General features: G+C 40.1%; 1 non-coding gene and 1 pseudogene across 1 annotated transcript; one reads left to right on the top strand and one right to left on the bottom strand.

Annotated features, from left to right (window-relative positions):
- Nucleotides 1-12,985: 12,985 nt before the first annotated feature.
- Nucleotides 12,986-21,106, bottom strand: part of LOC121772460 — a 33,312-nt pseudogene continuing 25,191 nt past the window's right edge.
- On the top strand, nucleotides 18,652-18,758 carry LOC121773110. Its single transcript, XR_006044683.1, has one exon. It is a non-coding gene; the product is annotated as a small nucleolar RNA R71 (small nucleolar RNA).

Below are 21,106 nucleotides of genomic sequence, written 5' to 3'. Positions count from 1 at the left end.
AAAAAATGAATTTCCAACAGAAATGTCGTTGACCAATCAGAACGCGCCACGTTAGCTGCTCGTTGGCACAGACATGCTCGATGTATCGAGAAGCGCCGCGCCAGCGGCAAGAGCGCAACGGCGAGCAGGCGGTGCCGCGCCGCTGGCACGGACGGACGGACGGATGTCCACTCACCGCTGCGGATGCTCTTACTTTATTCTCTCTTCATCTCTCTTACCTAACACAATTTTGTTAATCTCCGTGCCAAAAAGAAACGCCTCCATTACTGTGGAACGGATGGAGTATAAATTAATTAAAAATATAATTCACCATGCGTTTTAACCCATTGAAGATAGTGGTTGAGGAGAAAGAAATTTATTAATAGTTCAAACTTAAAAAAATGTCGAAGAGAGAGGAAAAAAACTGCTCCAGGTGCAAACAAACTGAACGATAATGGTGACCTATACTTTTAACTCTAGATCAGATTTGGATATTCCAACCTATTCTTTAATTCTAGATTGCATCTTTTAACATGTAAAGGATAACGAAGTGGAGAAATGAATGACAAAAGATTTTAGATAATAAATTTGTTAGTAGAATTAGATGAACATTTTTTGAACGGTGGTGACAATTTCGTTCCAAAATAATATGCATTGGTTGTTAAATAGTTGGAGACAAGAGAGATTTGAATGAAGAATTTTGTGTATAATTTTGGACATAAACTCTACAATACGGGAGACAAAGAAAAGATTAGATAAAAAAAGATAAAATATCTAATTTTGGAAATAAATTCTATTTAGTGAAAGATAAAAAACATTAAACATTAATTTTGAAAGGTAAAGTTCAGATGACAATATTTAAATTTTGTATAGAATTTGAAATACTAATTGTAAAATATGAGAAAAGAAGAGATTAATAAAAAAAACAGTAAAATACAGAAATACCAAAATCAACTGTGAAATAATGGACTAATTATTTGGGCCTTGCTAATTAAATCAGCTGGGTTGGTTTTCTGATGGCCCATTTACAATGGTGTATTGATCCAATCCGGACTTGGCCCAGTACTCCTGTGTGTTATCCCGATGGCTACCACGTGTACCCTCCACGCGGATCACGACGATGAGCCGTTGGATTCAAGGTATGTTTCTTCGGAGTCTTTATTCTCTCCCTCACCTCTTGGACTCCTCATTATGTTCATGTTCTCTCTCTCTTTGAGCCTTTGCTCCAGCTTCTCTCTAGATTCCTCTCTCTCTCTCTCTCTGAAATCTCGTCCGATCTTCTTCTCCGATGACTCCTTTCTCTGTTCTAGTGAGGATCGAGTGATATCTCTCAACATCTGTGTTGATCTGGAGATTTGTGTGAGATTCGAACGGTTGAGTTCGTTCTCTTGTTCTTTCTAGGGAGATCTTCGGTTGATTTCATAAATTCGTGGGTTTAGAGTGTTCTTGAGGTGTTTTGGCTGTGATTGCGAGTTAGTGAACACGTGGGGTGGCTTTCGTGCGGTAGTAATCGGGAAACCCTAGCTCGGGGTTCGATTATATCTATTGTGCTCCCTTGTGATTTGTTGGACAAGACAGAGGAGGTCTTTGGCCCTGTGAAGTCGTGTGTGCGACCTGAGCCATTCTCTGGTCTTCGTGTTCTAAGCTCTTTCGGTTACTGTTTGTTGTGTTTAGATCCGAGAGGATCTCTTCCTTGTTATTACTAACTCGTGTGTGAGTTGTGCATGTGATATGCGGTGAATAATCCAGTACTATTGCAAGCGATTAAAGCTCAGCAATAGATTAGGGGTTCTGTAAATCTTGCACGTGTACTCTGCTTAGCTTGTTGTAATATCTGGTTCTGTAATCGGCTTGTTCTTACTGAGATTATCCATCTCAGTTGTGACTCAAATTAAAGGAGGTCCAGGTAATTAGTGAATCCTAAGTGATCTGATCCCTACAGTGGTATCAGAGCCACAGGGGGATCACTTGGGAACGCCGGGTCGCAAATTAAAAGGAGGTGGGCTCGTCAGAGTAAAGCTCGGCCTCCGGTATAGGCCCTGAGGTATGTCGGATACTCCTTAACGAAGGATATCCGCTCTGGTATATTGGCTGAAAACCCTAAAACTTTTACTGCTTACTAGTCTAGGGTTGGGCAATTATGTCTGGTAGTTGCCACTGGCGGTGGTTTAGGACTATGTGCTCTTGTCTTCTGATATGCTTCTTGATGCAGTTACTACTTAACTTGCTTCTGTGATTGTCTCTTCTGTGATTGTCTCTTCTGTGTTTTGGTCAAAGTGTGCATTCTAGAGCTTGATCTCTGTGTTTTGAGTGAATTACCTATCCACCCTGTGCCTTAACCGCCTTGAGTGACCCCCTGCGCCTCCATACATTGGGTGATTGCGAACTGGGAAATCCTCTTGTTGGGGTACACGCGACAAATAGGGAGGAACTAGGTTCTGACCAAATTCTTGTGTCTGGAATCACTTTGAATTGTGTGAAGTGCCTTTCCTGTGGGTGTGTGCCTTGTTTGTATACTTGCATCTGTGTTTTCTGCATGAAAAATCCCTACATATCTGTACTAAGTGGACTCTCAAATTGTTGTGTGTTTAAGTCCACTCTCTATGACAGTAGGGTTGCTTGTTGTGCCTTCTGTGTTGCTGGAGTCTTTGTGTGTGTAAAAATCTTTCTCAAAATGACTAAACCAATTGGTATTGTACCCTTTAATGGAAAAAATGATTTTGTAATCTGGAAACAAAAAATAAAATGCATTTTGATTCAACAAAAGGTTTTCAAGGCAGTAGAATGAACCATTCCTGATACTGAAACTGAAGATAAGGTGGCAGAAATGAATGAATTGGCCAGGTCTACTATAATCCTAAATCTGTCTGATTCTGTGATTAGGAAAGTAGGAACTATTGAGTCTGCCTCTGAACTTTGGGCAAAACTAGATACTCTGTTTACTGAAACCTCAATGTCCTCAAGAATTTACTTACTTGAAAAACTCTTCAAATTCAAACTTGATCTTTCAAAGGATATTGATGATAATATTGATTCTTTTCAGAAACTTGTCCAAGATATCAAAAGGTCTTGTGACAAAACAATTGATGAGTACACTAGTATAGCCCTAATGAATGCTATCCCTGACTCTTATAATGATGTTAAAGCTGCTATAAAATATGGTAGGGATAGTGCCCCTCTGGACTTGATTATCAGTTCTTTAAAGTCAAAAGAAATGGAAATTAAAGAAAATCATGCTTTTAAATCTGCTCATTCAAAGGCTTTGTATGTTAGAGGCAGATCTAAAACTAGAGGGGCTAATGAGGACAGTCATTCCAATGACCATGGGAAAAAGAAAGGAAAGAGTAGGTCCAGGTCTAGGAGCAAGAATCCTAAAGCAAATAGAAAATGTTTTAACTGTGGTGAGATTGGTCACTATAAAAGGGAGTGCCCTAATCCTAAAAAGCAGAAAACTGGTAATAATCATGTGGATTCCCTTGCTAACCTGGCTAAGAATAATGATCATGAAGGTGTTTGCTTCATGACCCATGATATTTTGTCTGTAAACTCTTCCCTGGGTTGTTCTTTCACTAAAAATGACTGGCTGATTGATTCAAGATGCACCCATCATATATCTCCCTTCAAATCTGTATTTTCTGATTTCAAACCTGTTGAAAATACTTTTGTCTCCATGGAAAATGATAAGAAGTGTCAAATTATTGGAATTGGTACTGTGTGTTTGAAATTCAGTAATGGCTATGTGCTAAACTTGAAAGATGTGAGATATGTGTCTGATCTGTGTTACAACTTGCTCTCTTGTACCTATTTGGAATTAAATGGGCTAGAGGGTAAGTGGGGGCAGGGTATCATGAAGATCGGTAAAGGTGCTATGTGCTTGTTTAAAGCTGTGAAAAAATGTAACCTCTATGTGTGTTCTGCTCAGTCTATGGCCTGTGTGAATAATGTCTCAAATGTGGTTAGGGTTGACAAATCCATGTTGTGGTACAATAGACTTGGTCATATGAGTGAGAAGGGTCTTAACATTTTGAAGAAAAATGAGTTGTTGTCTGAAAATGATTTTCAAAATTGTCTCTCCTTCTGTGACACTTGTGTTTTGGGCAAACAGCATAGAGTGTCCTTCCCAACACCTGTGTCTGAAAATATCAATCACAGTGTTCTTGAATATTTGCACGTGGATGTGTGGGGTGCAGCCTCTGTTTCAACTCATTCAGGGTTTGTGTATTTTCTGTCCATAATTGATGATTTTTCCAGGTGTTTGAGGTGTTTTTGAAAAACAAGTCTGAGGTGTTTGAAAAGTTTTTAACATGGAAAAATCTTTTGGAAAATCAAACTGGAAAAACCATTAAGGTAATTAGGACAAACAATGGTCTTGAGTTTTGTAATTCCCAAATGAACTCAGTGTGTTCACAGTTTGGGATTAAAAGATACAAGACTACTCCTTATACCCCTCAGCAAAATGGAGTTGCTGAAAGGATGAACAGAACTCTCTTAAAAAAAGTTAGATGTCTTTTGTCTAAAGTGATTTATCTAAAAAAATTTGGGGTGAAGCCCTTATGACCTCATCCTACCTAGTAAATAGATCTCCTTCTGTTCCCCTAAAGGGAAAGTGTCTAGAGTCTGTCTTCACTGGTAGAAAAATCTCTTTATCTCACCTGAGAGTCTTTGGCTGCAGTGCCTTTGTTCATTCTAAAACTGATAAGTTGGATCCTAGATCCAAGAAAGGGGTGTTTCTTGGATATCCAGATGGGGTCAAGGGTTATAGGATTTGGAACAGAAGTGAACCTAGTTTCAGGGTCACCTTAAGTAGAGATGTTGTCTTTAATGAAGATAAATTCCCTTATCTTAGCACTGTCCCTGATTCCTCTCCAACTAGTATCGACAATGAGCCTCTTAGTTTAACACACGTACTTTTAAGTACTAAATTAAAGCATTTCATGAAATAATTAATAAAATTTTAATTATGCATGCTATGTTTCTCGTTAATGTGCTTGGGAATGAAGTATGGTATTTATGTGATGATGTGATTTTCGGATGTCCTTTTTATGTAATTGTGGAACTTTAGGAGACGTGTGAATGTCTCGTTAAAGTAATGGTGACGATATTGTTATACTTAGCATAATGAATGAGATGGTTGAGAACCAAGGAACGGTCGAGGAATTTATATTTGGAACAACACCACATATAAATTATGACGCCGGGCGATTTTTAATCTTTGTGAAGAACAAGATAACGAAATTAAATAAGGTTCCGTGAATTTTAATTATTGAGAGAAATGCGAGAATGCAAAGTATATATATATTTGGGCTTCTCAATTAAATTAGAGACCAAATGTTTATATATAAAAATGGCTTTGGGCCATAACAATTTAAAAGTCTAAACCAATTGATAATATTATACAAACTTGGGCTTACAATCAATTGAGCCCAAAACAATCCAATTAATTTGGGAGCCCAATTCATTCCAAACAAATGGGAGCAAGCCCAAGAATTCTTTTCTTCTTCCTTCTTTCATTGCCCTCTCGGACGAATGCTTCCATGGAGACTCTCCACCTCCAACTCTCTTCACCTTCCATCTTCCTGAATTAACTCTACAAAGAAATCAAGAGTCACCCAAGAGTTAAACTTATTTATGTTCCACTACTCTTCTACTTCAACATCTCAAGAAAGAAAAAAAATTTGAAAGAGAGGGCCGAGAGATAGAGTGAGAGCCGAAAGAGAAGGAAGTAGGATTTGCTACCATTCTTGCTCCACCACCACCAAGTTCAATCCTTCTTGAGGTATAATCTCTTTTCAATCCCCAAGGCATGAATTTTTGTATATATATATATATATATATATATATATATATATATATATATATTTACATCATCTCATAATTCACCTCCCACAAGTAATTCAAACATTTCAACAACTAAAAACCAATCGAACATCGCCGTACTTAATCGAAACCGCGAAAGAACTTAACTTTGTAATAAAAACATACCTTGCGGGTTGTTTCGGGGCTGTTCGGGTGGAGTGCGGGGCTGATCGGAGTTTTTTCGGGTCAAATCGGAGTGGTTCGGGGCGGTGGCGACAGCAGGGGCGGAAGGGACGGAGCCGGCGACAGCAGCGACCGGCGACTCCAGCGGCGGCGTCAACGCGACGGATCCCTCGGTGGAATTGAGCCGACGATTCCGTGGTGAGATGGAAGACGAAGGAGGAGAATCCTCTATTCCCCGATTTTTGTCGACGGGATTTGGGAGGAGAAAAGAGAGAGAGAAGGATTGTGAGGGAGAGAGGTGTGGAGAGGATAGAGTAGGACTTGGGCCTTTGTTTGTTTCTAGTTAGTTGGGCCTTTGTTTTTTTATTTGGGCCCTATAATTTAATTGAAAGCTTATTTAAAGTTTGGGCTCTCTTTTATTTTGATGGGGCTTATTAATTAAATAGAAGATATAAGATGGGGGAATAATTATGTTTTAGGCCGACTACCGGAGGAAAGAATGGGCGTAAGCGGCCGACCGACGTCGCACGTGACGCCTTGGGCGGCCGCCGAATAATCGGAAATGCATGAAAACCGAGAAAGGGAAATAAAAGACTTTAATTAGAGTGCATGCATTCTAAGTGTCTTCGTTATTGAGATTGATGTGTACTTTATGTATTTTGTTCCGAAAAGGTGGTTCGCACGCCCGCGAAAGTCGGAACGAGAAGCTATTTAAGGAAATTTCTAAGCTTTTGAGGTGGGCTCTATTACTTAAACTCCTTTATTTGAAATGATTTGTATATGGTGAGATAAGGGTGGTTTAAATGTTATGTCATGCCGTATTTTATGTTTTGGATTGCCTATCTGATTGTCTACTAGAATAATGTTCTACTAGACTTTCATGGTTAACGAATTCGAGTCTAACTAGGGTCTAAGCCCTACTTAGGCTAGTGCACTGATGGGGATCGTGAGCCGTCCCTTAGGTCGGCCGGTCCAGTGATCGAGTTTGTGGCCACATTCTCGTTTCACATGATGGTTCAGATATGGTATATGATGGAGGATGACGATGACATGGTCCGCGCGAACACTATTTTATTTAAGGAATGATTTTAGTGTTTCTCGGCCTTTTAAAGTAAAACCCGAGTTTCACTCAATGACGGCTTGACATAATTTTATCGATAAATGTATTTCAGGCATGAGTTCACTGAGTGCATCAAGTACTCAGCCCCTGCATATGTTTTCCCTATGTGCAGGTTGAGCGTGAACGGGAGGCGGAGGATGTGCCTTAGACGTAGACTTCAAAGGCCTTAGACGTAGGCTAGTCACATACACGCGGACTACTTCCTGTTAAGGCTATATATGTATCGATGGAACGAATGGGGCATAGAAAAGAGCGAATCCCAAAGGATGATGAGATGATGAGACAGGGATAACCTTGTGAAGCGCGACTCGCGCTAGATCGAAAGATTGACGAGATTGCGAGTCACTACCTTCCCAATACACGAAACATCTATCCTTAGATGATAACTTAAAAAGAAAGAATTGTTATGACCCTTTTCCGTATGGTAACCGACAGGTATACACACTGTAGCACGTATGACGTTCTCTACGCGTATTTATCCTTCTCTACCTTGTTGTGTTTCTTTTCGTCGATTCGTACTAAGGAAACTTACTTTCATGTAGATGGCGATTATGATTCACGCACCGCTAAGGGGCAGGTACGTCAAGAATGGGATGCAAGCTATGGAACTGTACCGGGGGTTCGAGAGAGACGAGAGGGCCCCTTTGATGTCGTACGTTTCTGACTACTTGGCACTATGGAGGGATGCCCATGGGTGTGGAGTGAATCACTACGAGGGCATAATGAGGTTGATTGATGGTTTACCGGCGCCATGGAATAGGTGGGCCGATGTGGCCTCGTTGCCATACATCTGGCATAAGCTCCCTGACTATAGTGTGCAAGGAGACATGCATGGTTTCGTGAAGGTTCTCTTGGAAGCCCTGGTTGATGCTCGTGACGGACAGCCGCTGTAACTTCCCAAATTTTGTGACATTTATATAAGATATGTCGATTGGAAATTTCATTTATGAAATTTAAATTGTTGCTACATGATTGAGTTTGATTATGTGGAATAAATTGTCATGGGAAAATTGGAATGAAGTGCTAGTTATAATTAATGTGGGAAATCAATTTAAATAAAGATCATGCATCTTGTTCTAGCCAAATAAAGTGGCTATTGTCGGCCCCTCTAATTATTGGAAATTTTCTTGGATTTAATTACTTGTTTTGGGAGATTCATCCAAATTAAATCCAAATCAAATTATCCCTAAATTGTGCTACATGAAACTCGAACTCTAACCTATTATTTTTGTGAGTTTCGGATATCCTGTACTTGTAAGATGATGAATTAGTTTCTTTGATAAAATGGGTACCTTGTTGATTCCTTCATTTATTTTAAACCCAATTAAATCTTGCCACATTTTATTCCCTCACCCCAATTAAATTAAGAGTTGCATTATTTCCTTGTGGCTAATTAAGCCAATTTTCGGCCCCCCTATTTGTAGAGGAGAATATATTTGTTTCCTATTTTGTGGAATTCCCTTTATTCAATACCAAATTAATACCTAAGCCAAATTAACTGGGGATGTGAATATTTTCCTTCTATTGTGTCTCCATCCCATACTTTTTTTTAGCTTAATTTCCTTGGGGGAAATCTATTTTATTGCTGCCTATTTTATGTGAGTCTTTTCCTATAAAAAAATTACCAAATTTAAATCCTATTCTATTTAATTGAGGATTTAAATAATTTCCTTGTGCACACCATCAAGATTTTCGCCCCTTCCCTCATTATTTCCTACTTTGAGATTTAATTTATTTTGTTCCCTTGTTTTTGGAATATTCATTGACTTATTTCCTAAATTGTAAATTTATTGCTCTCCAAGTAAATACCAAATAAATTCCTTATTGAATTTATTAACCTAATTTTTGAAATTTTTCCTTCTTTTTAATTGTGGGATTATATTTATTGGCCTCTATTTTATTCCTCCACAATTAATTAATTAATTAATTTATGGGATTAAACCTAGGACTATATAATCAACTAAACTAAAGCCTAGCCCCCATTCTCCCTCATAATTTTCGTGCCTCACCTCTCCTCCCTCTCTTCATCCTCTCCAAAATTTCTTCCATCATTGTTCTTGCATCCATTGAAGTTTGATTTTCAAGAGTTCCCGACGAATCGCATCAATCTTTGCTTCTACCGTTTGGTTTTCGTTTCAAGAAGGTATAACTAAATATTTTCCTCATCTTCTCCACTGAAACCTTGTTCTTGATTCCTTCATGCATATAGTGAGTGTAGGAATCATAGATCGCAAAACTAATCGGTGGGAATTTGTGTTTGTATGAGAAAAATTGTGAATATGCGATTGTGAATGAATATGTGTAAAGTTTGAATGATTCATTGGTGAATGATATGTGGTTATATGAGAACATGATTGTGAGAACCTTTTGAAGCATGTTTGTGTGTGGGAAGCATGAAAAATTGTGTTTGGTTGAATGAGGAAGAAACCCTAATTTCGAAATTTTGAGACCTGAAAACTGTGGTGTTCAGACAGTGGATTCCAACGAATGTTTGACTGACCAAAGGATCTTATTTTGGTTCGAATTTTTAAGTGAGTAAACTTCAAGGTGTTTTCTGTGTGGTGTATAAATTTCAGCCCCTTTTGACGAAAGATGAATTTTTAATAAATTTTTGAAGTCGACTGCGCAATTCTGCCAGAAGCTTGTATTCTCGCCCAGAAAGTTTCGTTTTCTATTTGACCAAACAAATGGCCTCATTTTGATGTGAATTTTGACCTGCATGATATTCGACGTGTCTTCTGTGTTTTGTGAAAATTTCAGCCTCATTGGGCATTGGATGAATATTTGGTGAATTTTTCAAATGAACTGCGCAGTGCTGCCAGAATTTTTATGTTCCGACCAGAGAGTTGCATTAATGTTTTGACTGACCAATCGATATGATTTGAGTGAGAAATTTTAACTGGATGAACTTGGATGTGTCTACTGTGTTGTGACCAAATTTTAGCTTCATATGAGGACAGATGGATTTTTGGTGATTTTTGCAAACAAGCCGTGCAGTTCTGCCAGATTTGTTGTTATGTGGAAATATCACTTGTTGCCAAGTTTTAATGAATTATATGATGCATGTATGATTTGGGAAGGTATCCTGTGACGTGATTATGTGTGACACATTGAGAAATATTATGGCATGTTGTTCCTTAGGTTAATGAATGTTGGGATGGGTAAATTAAGGGAATGATAAAAGGAACGATAGGACATGCATGGTAATGTGAATTTATGGAAGGCTGATTTGTGTTGTGATGATTGGCAAGGGTTATTGTGTGTGCGTGAGTACAAGGAACGAGGGTTGCCTTAAGTGGATATTGAATTGATTAAACCAACGAGGTGGGCTTTTGATGTGTAATTATAGGTCGATTAAAGCAATATGGTTTTGCACTCAAGTTCAATTAATTAACTCTAATATTACAACGATTCTGCAAGAATACAGAGTCGAATGTAGTACTTTGAGTGTCGATCCACAGGGAAGGAAAGATTATTTAATTCTAAAGCAAAGGAAAGACATACTAAAAGGTATTTTGATTTGAAGATTTTGTTTTCAATATTAAGCTAAAACAATTAAAAGGAATAAAACGAGTAAGACGAATTAAGAGAAGAACTTGTTACTCCAAACATTCACGGATAAAACGGTGATTTATTCTAATAGCCAACTCTATCTTATAAAGTACGGGACTTTAATATCAATTCACGATGCTAGCACTAAACATGCTCGACATACAATAGTTTAAGAATAGTTGAACACATATTCAATAAACCAATCTTCATTAATCTAAGAATCCTACGGATGCGCGAGAATCAAAGATCAATTACTATAAGCTCATGAAATCCATTACCAAATTATCGTCTAAACAACTATAATTAATAATTCATTGCCACAAGGATCTATCCTATTCAAAGTTAAAGAGACATTTGATTAGGATTATGGAACTACTACTAATGATGCACCAAAAGTAATAGATTCAAACAAGGAAATTGTGGAAACGACGATCATAAGATATAGAAGAACATAGATTAAATCACTTGAACAAATTATCCATTTACATGTTTGGAGCAACACCAGAATACTAGCCACTCATAATTAAACTAGGAGCAATAAATAATTGAAGGAAAACCCTTTTAATCATGGAGCTTTGAAGAAAAATAGTAGCTTTGACTTGGAATCTCCTATCAATTACTTTCTTCAAAACAGCACGTCACTTTCTATTCACTGTCTTCTCCAAATGCCCAATTCACGTGTCACCATTTCCCCTCAATTGAATCTCAATTTTTGTCCACCAAATTGCTCTCCAGATTCATCCGTCTCTCCCAATTTTTCTCCTCTCTCCCTTCGTCACCCCCCTTTTGCTCTCTGTCTTTTCTCCCTTTTTAATTCTTCAAACCGCCGAGAAAACTGTCAATTGCAGTTGAGAATGAACTACCCGGCCGGGTGGAATTTTACAACTACAAAATCACCCGGCCGGGTGACTGAAATTCGACCCTTCCTGGACTCGCGCTGCTTACAAGATCTTACCCGGCCGGGTAGATTTTTCGGTGCAAAACTCACCCGGGCGGGTGATACACTCTGGAGTTCTCACGCCATGAAGAAATGACCCGGGCGGGTGGTGCGATGGCTGCTGTAAAACTCACCCGGGCGGGTGGTTGCTGCTGCTGCGAAACGGAAGCTGTTCGGAGCATTTGGTGTTCATTTCCAGCGGGATTCCGGCAAGACTCTGCCATCCACGTTGCTGCTATGCTTCTCCTTTTGCAGCCAATGGAAATTTATGTGGATGATGAAGCAAAATTGACTCTTCATGGGCTTGTACAGGTACAATGACATCAAGCTGACAGATTTGGAGAAGAACCGGAAGTTAAATGACTGATGCCTTGGATTTCAAAATTGAAGGCGTAAAAAATGAATATTTGATTTGCATCAAATACCCCCAAACTTAAGTTATTGCTCGTCCCGAGCAACATATATTATAAGCACCGTGGTTTTATTTTTCAAAACAACACCTACACTCCACTTGCTACCAAAACTCAAAACCTTTTTTTTTTCTTTTCATCACAACGAATCAATTAAAGACATGAATGAAAAATCTAAACCCCCAACATTTCCAATCAAAATTTCCCACTCTCAAGAACAATCACTTATCAACCTAGAACTTTAAGTCATGGTGCATTTCAAAGTAAGTCCAAACATGTGATCATACAACTCAAACCGTCATCATTGACTCGTCAAGCATTACTAATCACATAGACACACGGATTTCAAACCGAACTTCTTTAACTCTACCAAGTTATTTACACAACATCCACAAGCATCAACGATAAGGTCCAAGGTCTTGTTTCAAGGTTGTAATGGGGCTAGGGACGAGGTAGGATCAATATGGATAGTGAGCTCAAAGGCTACACATTTGAGTGCCAAAATCTTCCCTCCTACAACTTCCTTCCAAAGATTAACCAACGAAAAATTACCACCAAACCCACACTCCCCCAAACTTGAGATCTATTCCAGACGAGATTACACAAACAAACATAGAAGCTCTATCTTTATTTCATCAACTTATTTTTTTTTATTTTTTTTTTTTTGTAAAGACCTCGACTTTTGTGAATTTGAAGGTCGTCTTTTTCTTTTTTTTTTCTTTCTTAGAACTTCATTCTTTTCACCTTCTATCAAGTCTAGAAATGTCTATTCTTTACAATCCACCACCTCACACTCACAACTCAAAACACAAAGCTCAACTTGTATTTAGCACTCAAATAGTAGCAAGGTCTATTGATGAGGCTAAAATTAGGCTTATTTAAGTAGCTAAGTGTTTGGCTAAGTGTTTACACAAAGAATAGGGAATTAAGCTCAAGGTGGCTTCTAGGGGATCATTTGATGGACTAGGCATGTGATCATTTGGCCATAGAGTTCATCCTAGTGCCTTATCCTCCCAAATCGTTAACACAAACGAACGCAAGCACTTCACTCGATAAAGCAAATCAATCCAACATAATTTCCACAAGTCATGCGATTTTCACACTCTCCTCAACTCAAGAAATCGGATGTAATCACGACATGCTTTTTCAAATAGATTCATGCACCCATTCCATTCATCCTAAGCTTCAAAGATGAAGTAAAATCAAGCACGAATTCCCAACCAGAAAGCCGAAGATAAAGCATGCACCCGTCAAATACATTGATTCAAAACACCTTTATCAAACAATACACCCAAGAAACATGCATCAAGCAAGCATAAAAATCATTGACAACCCCCCCAAACTTGAATGCTTCATTGTCCTCAATGCATGCAAAGAAGAACATAAAAAGTAAAGGGAAAGAAAACTCCCCCAAACTTGGCATGAAGTTCGTAGTGCATTTGGGTGGGAGGGTGGGTGTATATTCCTTTGCAGGTGTGCTTTCTCCTAAGCTCCAAATGAGTCATATCTCCATGTTGCTCCTACACAGATAACAAAACCTACAAAACGAAACACTCAATTCAAAATAAATGTTAGAGGAAAGAATTGAGCAAACAAAACCTCCAACATAAGAAATAAAAATAAAAGAAAAATAAAAACTTGGGTTGCCTCCCAGCCAGCGCCTTTGTTTATAGTCGTTGGCTCGACCTTCTTCATCCTTGATCTACACTTTTGAGTCCACAAGTGTAGCCACTTCTCTTGCCTTCATGCCACTTTCAACTCCAACATAGGCCTTCAAGCGTTGGCCATTCACCTTCCACAGATTGTCATTTTTCTGATCTCGGATCTCAACAGCACCGTAGGGGTACACCTTGTGCACCACATAAGGACCCCACCATCTTGACTTGAGCTTGCCCGGAAACAGTTTGAGCCGAGAATTGTATAAAAGGACCAGTTGTCCTTCATGGAAATGACGAGGCTTAATGGCTGCATCATGTATCTTCTTAGCACGTTCCTTATAGAGATCAACACTCTCATATGCATGAAGCCTAAACTCATCCATTTCATTCATGTCAAACATTCTCTTCTCGGCTGCCGCATCATAATCCAAATTGAGCTTTTGCAAAGCCCAATAAGCTTTATGCTCAAGCTCTACCGGCAAATGACAAGCTTTTCCAAAAACCAATTTGTATGGTGAAGTTCCAATCGGGGTCTTATATGCCGTTCGATATGCCCACAAAGCATCATCTAACTTTTGAGCCCAATCCTTTCGAGACGGCTTCACCACTTTCTCAAGCACCCGCTTTATCTCTCGATTGGAGACTTCAACTTGACCACTCGTTTGGGGATGATAAGGGGTACCAACCTTGTGTTGGACACCATATTTGCCTAGGAGGTTTTCAAACAACTTGTTGCAAAAATGAGTTCCTCCATCACTGATAATGGCTCGAGGTGTCCCAAAGCGGTTAAAGATGTGATTCTTGATAAACTTCAACACCACTTTGGCATCATTGGTTGACGAGGCCGCTGCCTCTACCCATTTGGACACATAATCAACAGCTACGAGAATGTACTGTTGCCCATTAGACTTGGGAAACGGTCCCATGAAGTCTATTCCCCAAACATCAAAGAGTTCTACCTCGTGAATGTTGTTCATTGGCATTTCATTTCTCGACGAGATATTGCCGGTTCTTTGGCAACTGTCACATCTCTCTACATAGGCTTTTGCGTCCTTGAAGATCGATTGCCAATAGAATCCGGACTGAAGCACCTTAAATGTGGTTCGACGTGCTCCAAAGTGGCCGCCATACACAGAATCATGGCATGCAGACAAAATCTGAAGGTGTTCATTTTCTCCCACACACCTTCGAATCACTCCATCACTACAAATACGGAAGAGAAACGGATCTTCCCAAACATACGTGCGGGTGTCACTCAAAAATTTCTTCTTTTAATTAGAAGACAACCCTTCTGGTATAATGCCCGTGACAAGGTAGTTCGCCAAATTAGCAAACCACGGCACATATGCTTCCCGAGCTTCCACTTGCAACACTTGTTCGTCGGGAAATTTCTCATTGATCCTTTTTTTCCTCTCATCTTCTGTCTCTTCCAATCCCTCTAGTCTAGACAGGTGATCAGCTACCAAATTCTCGGTCCCCTTTTTGTCTTTAATCTCCACGTCAAACTCTTGTAGTATGAGAATCCATCTCACCAACCGAGGCTTTGCATCTTTCTTATTCATCAAATATTTGATAGCTGAATGGTCCGTGAACACTACCACCTTCATGCCAAGTAAATATGCCCGAAACTTCTCAAAGGCATACACTACTGCTAACATTTCCTTCTCCGTCGTGGTGTAATTCAATTGAGCTTCATTGAGTACTTTGCTAGCATAGTAAACGGCATGTAGGACCTTGTCTTTCCTTTGGCCTAAAACGGCCCCCACAGCATAGTCCGAAGCATCACACATCAACTCAAACGGCTTAGACCAATCGGGTGTGATAATGATAGGAGCTTCGACTAGTTTTTTCTTCAGCAACTCAAATGCCTCAAGGCATTTCTCATCAAAGACGAATTTGGCATCCTTCTCAAGTAAGTTGCAAAGTGGCTTTGCAATCTTTGAAAAATCTTTGATAAAACGTCGGTAGAATCCCGCATGTCCAAGGAAACTACGGATGCCCTTCACATTTGTTGGGGGAGGTAACTTCGAAATCACATCAATCTTAGCCTTATCCATCTCCAATCCCAACTCCGACACCTTGTGTCCCAACACTATGCCTTCTTTGACCATGAATTGACACTTTTCCCAATTTAGCACGAGATTAGATTCTTCACATCTTTGTAGGACCCGTCTCAAGTTTTCTAAGCAAAGGTCAAATGAGGATCCAAAGACGGAGAAATCATCCATGAAGATCTCCATGATGTCTTCATTCATGTCTGAAAAAATTGCCATCATGCAACGTTGAAATGTAGCCGGTGCATTGCATAACCCAAAAGGCATCCGGCGGAAGGCATACGTACCAATAGGACATGTGAATGTCGTCTTTTCTTGATCTTCCGGGGCAATAGCAATCTGATTATACCCCGAGTATCCATCCAAGAAGCAGTAATGAGAATAACCCGCAATTCTATCAAGCAACTGATCGAGAAATGGCAACGGAAAGTGATCTTTTCTCGTCGCCTTGTTCAATCTTCTGTAATCCATGCAAACTCTCCATGAGTTTACCAATCGAGTTGCTAACACTTCATTCTTTTCATTGACAGTCACGGTTATTCCTCCTTTCTTCGGTACACATTGCACCGGGCTAACCCACTCACTATCGGAAATAGGATAGATCATCCCAAACTTCAATAGTTTCTTCACTTCCTTTTCCACCACTTCTTGCATAAGTGGGTTTAACCTCCTTTGTCTCTCTCTTACCGGCTTAGCTCCATCCTCCATCAGATTTTTATGCATACAGATTGCAGGGCTAATTCCTTTGATGTCGGCAATGGACCATCCTAGAGCTTTCTTGTGTAACTTCAGTAGCTCTATTAATTTTGATTCCTCTTCATCATTCAACATAGCCGATACCACAACCGGTAAAGTTTCATCCTCACCAAGGAAGACGTATTTCAGATTTGTCGGGAGTGACTTCAATTCAAGCTTTGGTGGTACTTCGATTGAAGGTTTTACATCCGCCACAAAAGTATCCACAATACACTCATTCTCGAGACTTGGTTCATCAACTTGAGAATCTTCTATTTCATCAAAATCGACTTTAAGTGTCGAACCATAGTCTCTTTCCAAACTCCCCCTGTCATATACGCTTCCTTCTATTCTTGCCGAGCAACACATCTTGTCAAATATGCACTTGTCGAGGACATCAACTCTAAAGCACGCTTTTGCATCACTAGGATGCTTCATCGCTTTCTCCACATTAATGGTCACTTGCTCACCATTAATTCTAAACGTGACAGAGTTGTCTTTAGCTCCTAACAACACATCTCCCGTGGCAAGAAACGGTCTACCAAATAGAATTGGTACCTCTTTGTCCTCGGGCATGTCCAAGACTATGAAATCAACAGGGATGATGAATTTGTCTACTTTGACCAAGACATCCTCTACTATTCCCGTGGGCTTCACGATGGAATGATCAGCCAACTGTAGAGCAATGTCGATGGGCTCCATTCTGTTCTCCAGTCCAATGGCACGTGCAGTTTTCAATGCCATGAGTGAGATTCCCGATCCTTGATCTAACAGACATTTGGTGAAGATTGTATTGCCGATCTCACAAGGAATCACACAACTTCCCGGATCCCTCTTCTTCATTGGCATCATTCCCGAAATCAATTGTGAGCAATTCATGCTCAATGCCACTATCCCCTCATCTTGCAATTTCTCCTTGTTTGCCATCATATCCTTGAAAAACTTGGAGAACTTGGGAAAATTAGTGAAGAGGTCCACTAATGAAACATCCACATTCACTTTCCGGATCACGTTCATCATCCATTCAAAGCTTTTCTCTTTTGGAGCCCTCTTCTTCCTCTTGGGTGGATATGGTGGAGGAGGAATATGGTCGGGGAAGTTGAACTTGCTTTTCGGATCTAGTGCTGGACTTGTCAACATCTGTCTCTTTGATTCCATCTCTGCTATCTTCTTTCCTTTCTCTTCTGCTGAAAACTTTCCACTTGAATCGGATTCTTCACCATGTTCCTTGCTGCCGGATGCAGCCTGTTCTTGACCATGTTGGGCCCCCTGCACCAACGCGGGACTTCCCTTACATGCCTCGTCCGCCCCTGCGTGCGAGGAATGCAAGCCTAACATCTCATCCGCCCCTGCGTGTGAGATGCCGGAAGTACCTTGGCCGTCCATTAATGGTGTCGAATCCAACTCTCGACCACTTCTCAAAGTTACCACTTTGCACTGTTCATTACCTCTCGGATTGGGCACTGTATTACTTGGGATGGTATTAGGAATCCTTGTGTGTGATGCTGTAGCAAGCTGCCCGATTTGAGTCTCGAGATTCCTCATTGTGGCATCGATCTGCCCAAACTTTTCCACCGTCTTATCTTTGAAGTTCTCATTCTCCTTTTGACTCTTAGTCATGAAAGAGAGAATCTGTCCCAATTGATCCTCGACCGATGGCTTCTTCTCATAACCCGGAGGTTGAGTGTTGTTCCTCCATTGATTACCCGAGTTGTTGCTAGGACCAGCTTGATTCCAAGTTGCTTGTTGAGGCCTCCAATTCTGCTGATTGTTGTATTGGTTGCCTTGGTTGAACCCTTGTCGATTGTTACCAATGTAGTTCACATCCTCCATTGGTGGTCCTTGAAGACTTGGGCACTGATCAGTATGATGCCCTCCTTGACACAATCCACATCTCATCACAGTCACAGCTTGGGGTTGAGGAGTCAATTGAAGAGACTTAACTGCCTTTGTCATTGACGACATTTGAGTGCTGATGTCTGCCAGTTGAGCCTCAATTGCGGTCACTCTTTCCGCATCCTTTGTAGCACCAAACGTATCTCCTGCTCTATCAGCTCCTCTCCTTGGATTGTGCCAATTCCTTTGATTGTTGGCCAACCTTTGAAACAAGGCCCTCACCTCATCATGAGTTAGATCATCTAGGTTCCCATTCGAACCTGCAGTCACCAATCCCGTGCCTTCACTGTTGAGTCCCTTGTAGAACTTCAAAAGGTCATGCCCCGGAGCTAGTCCGTGACTTGGGCATTTCCTTATCAACTCCGTGAATCTCTTCCATGCCTCCGCGAAGGACTCATCACACTTCTGTCGGAATGAGGTGATCTCCTCTCTCAACTTCTCAATCTTCATTGGAGAGTTGTATTCCACAAGAAACAACGACTTCAACTCTTGGAATGTTGCTATGTTGTAGCCCGGTAATGAGTCATACCACGCTCTTGCCTTCTCCCTCAATGAGAATGGAAATAAGGCCCTCTTAATCCGATGATGCTCCACATTTGGAGGTCTATGAGAATTTGTCAGCTCGTAGAAGGCATTCAAATGGCTCACCGGATCTTCATCATCCCGTCCATGAAAAAGATTTCCTCCATTCACCAAACTGATGTAGTGAGGTGGAATGTTGACGTTGTTATTTGCGTAGGCACACTCCCCTGGGTACTCAATTCCCGATCTCAGAGTGTCGCCAAACCTCACCACGGGTGGTGGAATCTCATTGTTATCTGCCATTGATTCACCGTCTGAATCCTGATCCCTTTCTTCACCAAAGAGTCGGTTACTCCTGAATGGACTCGAATAGTCCGGGAAGATCTCAAACTCTGACCCTCTAACCTTACTTCTTCTTTGATAACAGAGTAGTCCAAACGGTGGTGTACCCTGTGATCGCGTGTGCATTCACTTTTTTTTTATATATTTTTTACCTACACAACAGAAAATACACCAAGCACAAGCACAATATATTTCCTATTACCGAAAGCGAGACCTCTCGACAACTTCGGGGTAAGTACTATAAAACGTGTGTGCTTAAGTGAAAAACTAAACTATCTAAGCTAAGAGATAAAAAGATATCACCTAGAAAATATACTCCTTCGTCTTCAAGTCCAGACGTGGTAGATGGCTATCACCTCCAGAGAAAATGAAATGAGTACCTATAAAAATAAAAGAAAGATCAAACAAAAATAAAACAAAACACAACTAGAAGTTAAACAATCTATTGCCTTCCCCGGCAACGGCGCCAAAACTTGATGTGTAATTATAGGTCGATTAAAGCAATATGGTTTTGCACTCAAGTTCAATTAATTAACTCTAATATTACAACGATTCTGCAAGAATACAGAGTCGAATGTAGTACTTTGAGTGTCGATCCACAGGGAAGGAAAGATTATTTAATTCTAAAGCAAAGGAAAGACATACTAAAAGGTATTTTGATTTGAAGATTTTGTTTTCAATATTAAGCTAAAACAATTAAAAGGAATAAAACGAGTAAGACGAATTAAGAGAAGAACTTGTTACTCCAAACATTCACGGATAAAACGGTGATTTATTCTAATAGCCAACTCTATCTTATAAAGTACGGGACTTTAATATCAATTCACGATGCTAGCACTAAACATGCTCGACATACAATAGTTTAAGAATAGTTGAACACATATTCAATAAACCAATCTTCATTAATCTAAGAATCCTACGGATGCGCGAGAATCAAAGATCAATTACTATAAGCTCATGAAATCCATTACCAAATTATCGTCTAAACAACTATAATTAATAATTCATTGCCACAAGGATCTATCCTATTCAAAGTTAAAGAGACATTTGATTAGGATTATGGAACTACTACTAATGATGCACCAAAAGTAATAGATTCAAACAAGGAAATTGTGGAAACGACGATCATAAGATATAGAAGAACATAGATTAAATCACTTGAACAAATTATCCATTTACATGTTTGGAGCAACACCAGAATACTAGCCACTCATAATTAAACTAGGAGCAATAAATAATTGAAGGAAAACCCTTTTAATCATCGAGCTTTGAAGAAAAATAGTAGCTTTGACTTGGAATCTCCTATCAATTACTTTCTTCAAAACAGCACGTCACTTTCTATTCACTGTCTTCTCCAAATGCCCAATTCACGTGTCACCATTTCCCCTCAATTGAATCTCAATTTTTGTCCACCAAATTGCTCTCCAGATTCGTCCGTCTCTCCCAATTTTTCTCCTCTCTCCCTTCGTCACCCCCCTTTTGCTCTCTGTCTTTTCTCCCTTTTTAATTCTTCAAACCGCCGAGAAAACTGTCAATTGCAGTTGAGAATGAACTACCCGGCCGGGTGGAATTTTACAACTACAAAATCACCCGGCCGGGTGACTGAAATTCGACCCTTCCTGGACTCGCGCTGCTTACAAGATCTCACCCGGCCGGGTGGATTTTTCGGTGCAAAACTCACCCGGGCGGGTGATACACTCTGGAGTTCTCACGCCATGAAGAAATGACCCGGGCGGGTGGTGCGATGGCTGCTGTAAAACTCACCCGGGCGGGTGGTTGCTGCTGCTGCGAAATGGAAGCTGTTCGGAGCATTTGGTGTTCATTTCCAGCGGGATTCCGGCAAGACTCTGCCCTCCACGTTGCTGCTATGCTTCTCCTTTTGCAGCCAATGGAAATTTATGTGGATGATGAAGCAAAATTGA

The sequence above is a fragment of the Salvia splendens genome, chromosome 16 (assembly GCF_004379255.2).
Source record: "Salvia splendens isolate huo1 chromosome 16, SspV2, whole genome shotgun sequence".
In the NCBI taxonomy this organism is placed as follows: domain Eukaryota; kingdom Viridiplantae; phylum Streptophyta; class Magnoliopsida; order Lamiales; family Lamiaceae; genus Salvia; species Salvia splendens.
The sequence above is the reverse complement of the archived record's forward strand: the minus strand, read 5'-3'. Positions and strand labels throughout refer to the sequence as shown.